This window comes from Octodon degus, unplaced genomic scaffold (genome assembly GCF_000260255.1).
Source record: "Octodon degus isolate 3935 unplaced genomic scaffold, OctDeg1.0 scaffold00169, whole genome shotgun sequence".
NCBI lineage: Eukaryota > Metazoa > Chordata > Mammalia > Rodentia > Octodontidae > Octodon > Octodon degus.
Window position 1 is genome coordinate 1,348,808 of NW_004524745.1, and position 3,584 is coordinate 1,352,391.

At 46.1% G+C, this 3,584-nt stretch overlaps 1 protein-coding gene across 5 annotated transcripts in view; it reads left to right on the forward strand.

Moving 5' to 3' along the window:
* Dnajc18 (DnaJ heat shock protein family (Hsp40) member C18) overlaps positions 1–3,584 on the forward strand; it is a 34,670-nt gene that overhangs the window by 26,715 nt on the left and 4,371 nt on the right. The gene's annotated exons all lie outside the window — the stretch shown is intronic.

A 3,584-nucleotide genomic window follows, 5' to 3' on the forward strand; every position in this document is an offset into this window, starting at 1 on the left:
AAAAAAAAAAAAAAAAATTGAAAAAATGAATAGAGACAGAGGACAGAGGCCCATTCAGACTACTAGTACTCAAAGGCAAAAAAAACAAGAGCGAAGCCAGGCAGGGTGGTCTGTTCCTGTAACCCTAGCTACTTGGGAGGTGAGGCAGGAGGATCACAAATTCTAGGCCAGCCTGGGCAACTTAGCAAGACCTGTCCCAAAATAAACAGAGCACTTCAGGGTTCAATCTTTGTCTGTCTGTCTGTCTGTCTGTATCTCTCTCTCTCTCTCTCTCTCTCACACACACACACACACACACACACACACACACAGCGTGGGGTGAGGGGAGTTTATTGATAAAATACATGTGGCCAAGATCTAGAAGTCTTAGGAATTTAGGTAGCACTTGTCTATCTCTCTGCGGATCTCTACCTCTCTCTGCCACTGGTCTCTCCTTGTCAACAGTATTCCTCCTGATGTGCTTGCTGTGGTCACTGTGGGTGCTGTCCTCCCATTTGCTCTCCCAGCTTCCCTGATGCCACCGGTCATTGGTCCCTTTCTGTGTCACATGTTTCCTCCTATAGTGCTCAGAGCTGGCTGCTTTAATCCTCACCTTCAGGATCCTCACCTTCCGGTTCGCATGTTGCCTTGAGGGAAATCTGATCAAGCCAGTTTAGCATTTTGAGCCAGACCAAAAGCTTGGTCTGGTATTGAGTCAGGTATCCCCTCACCCTTACCTCTGCTGGCTGTGGACACACAAGACAAAAGTGACTCCTGCCTCTCTCTCAGGGCTGCATGTGAGCAGCCCTTGTATTTTGCTGTCTGGATTGTGGTGGTGCCAGTGTCTCCTACTTGGTTTACAACCCCAGGTGTTACTGGGAAGTGCTGACCCTGCCTTCAGTCAGCAGCCTCACTTTTTATCACACTTAAATCACACACACACATGCGTGCACGCGTGCGCACACACACACACACACACACACACACACTTCTTTAGTATCTGCATTGTTTGGCTACAGTGCTGCTAAACCCTGGCTGACCTAGCACATACTCCTAACCCTATGCCCCAGGTGGATCTGTTTCCTTTTTTATTTTGAGACAAGAATCTCATTGAGTCACTAGGTTGACCAGGCTGGTCTTGAACTTCTGGTCCATTTGCCTTAGGTTCCCCAGATTACTGGATTATAGGCATGCACTGCTGCACCTAGCTCCCAGCCGTATTTTAATTTTGTTTTGAATCTGAGTGTCACACAATTGGCCTTCAACTACCAGTCCTCCTGCCCCAGTCTCCCTGGTAGTTGGGGTGCTAGGCCGATAGCCCCAGCCCCAGTGCACTTTGTTCTTCCTGCTAACGCAGGACTAATCATGCAGGATTAGTGTTCCTTAAGTATGCTATGCCCCCCCAACGACTGCTGACTCTCCAAGGATAAGACCATGTTGTGCTAATTTTATGTGCTAGGTAGCTGACCCAGACTATGCTGCAGGACAGGTGCTCAACAAGTGTCCTGAGAGAAGAGAGGACACTGACGACCAGAAAGCAAGAATGCTGAGGATTATGGATCACAGAGCAGGGCCAGTGTCCTACCCTAGACCTTGGGGGACTTCATTTTGTAAGCCAGAGTCCAGCTGCCTTCATTAGAGTGAGAGGTTGGGGATAAAAACTTTGGGTAGTTAAGTACAAAAGGGAAATTGCTTTCTCATTAAAAAAAAAGAAAGAAAGAAAAAGAAAAAAACCTGAAGCACCAAGATATTGAAGAAATACTATACCCCACTGTTTAAACTAGATTTTATACATTTTTTAAAAAACAGCAAAGAGGGTCAGAGATAGAGCTTAGTGGCACAAGCACCAAATACAAGCTCCTGAGCTCAATTCCTGCTATCAAAACAAAAACAAAAACCAAGCAAACAAAAACAACAAAGAGTTGGATATAGCGCTGGCGAGATAGCTCAGTAGACTAAAGTGCCTACTTAGGCAAGTTTAGGCAAGTGCAGGGACCAGGATTTGATCCTCGGCACCACATGCCACACCCCCAGGGCAGGCTGAGCTGGCCACAGAGTCCAAGTGTAGTGGCACATGCCTGTAATCCCAGCACTGGGGAGGCTGAAAACAGGAGGATAATTTTTATTTATTTATTTATTTATTTATTTTTCTGGCTGGGGATGCCTTCAGGGCAGGTCTGGCAAGGCTTGAGGATATGGGGCTTCAATCGCAGCATCCTGAGCCTGACTGCCTTGTTGAAGCAGTCACTTAAATGATTGAGCTAATGGGCAGGCCACCTGAAAACAGGAGGATCACGATGTGTCAGAGCTGTGTACTAAGACTCTGGAACAACCAAAATACATGTTAAAAAAGAAAAAAAATAAAAGAAAGTTGGATGCAGTGGCACAAACCTATAGTCCCAGGACTCGGAAGGCTGAGGCACACAGATTACCGTGAGCTTGAGGATTACCTGGGCTACATAGTTTAAGATCAGCCTGATGGGTTGGGATATAACTCAGTGGCACAACTGCTTGCCTGGCAAGCGCAAGGTCCTGAGTTTGATTCCCATTAACAAAGAAAACAAGCCTGAATTACAGAGCAAGACCCTGTCTCAAAAATAAAAAAATTGAGGAGCAAGATAAATGCCTTAGGCATATATATATATATATATATATATGTATGGATCCAAATTAGATGAAAGCTGCAGTGTATATCCTAAACATTCTCATTATTCTGGGCACTGAAAGTTTTGAATTTATTGCTTATTGCTAGAACTAGAGGAAAATCTACATTGACATCTTCAAATACACGCACACACTCCTCTGGCATTCAGATGTCACAGAGCTAGTACTATGCTGAGCTCATGGTAAGGATTGTGCCAAAGGTGGCCTCCTATGCCTTCGCTCCTGCCCACGTGTGGCCTGGTTTCAGGCCTTGGCTCTGCGCAGATACAAGTGGGAACGCAGGGAGAGGGCAGACCGCTTGTGTTCGCAGGTTCCGCTCATGGTTCTGGGCGCAGACCCCTAAAAAGCTATTTCTGGCACTCGAGCTCAATGGCTGAGGGAGGCCCCACACTACCCAGTGCCATTTGAGAATAGGTTGCACCTGCCCTCTGAGGCCGCAACAAGTCCAGCCAACAAGGGTAAATTTAGCACTTGGAGGTTGTAAAAATAAACCCACTCAAGAACAGAGTTCATTCACTCTTGGCAAAATACAGAGTGGTTACTTTTTAAATCAGAGTTAGCTATTGTCTTTTTAAATCTTCAGTTTGTTTCCTTTCACTGCTCTTTCTTAGAATGCCTAATCTGGGTGAATTTTTATGAGTAACCCCTCACTAGGAACGCTGGCTGCCCTGTGTCTCCTTCAGAGCAGCATCTTCATAATAAACCTAATGGGGGCAGGGAAGCACTGGGCTAGGTGGGACAAAAGCAACAGACCTGGAGATAACTCAGTAGAATAAGCACCTGCCTGGCAAGGGCAGGGTCCTGAGTTCAATCCCTGGTACTGCAAAAAAAAAGACACTGCTTTTTGCTTTCCCGCCTAGTGCAGCCCAGATCTTGGCCTGCTTAAGTGAAGAGCACTTTTTTTTTTTTTTTGCACAACCAGGGATTGAACTCAGGCCCTT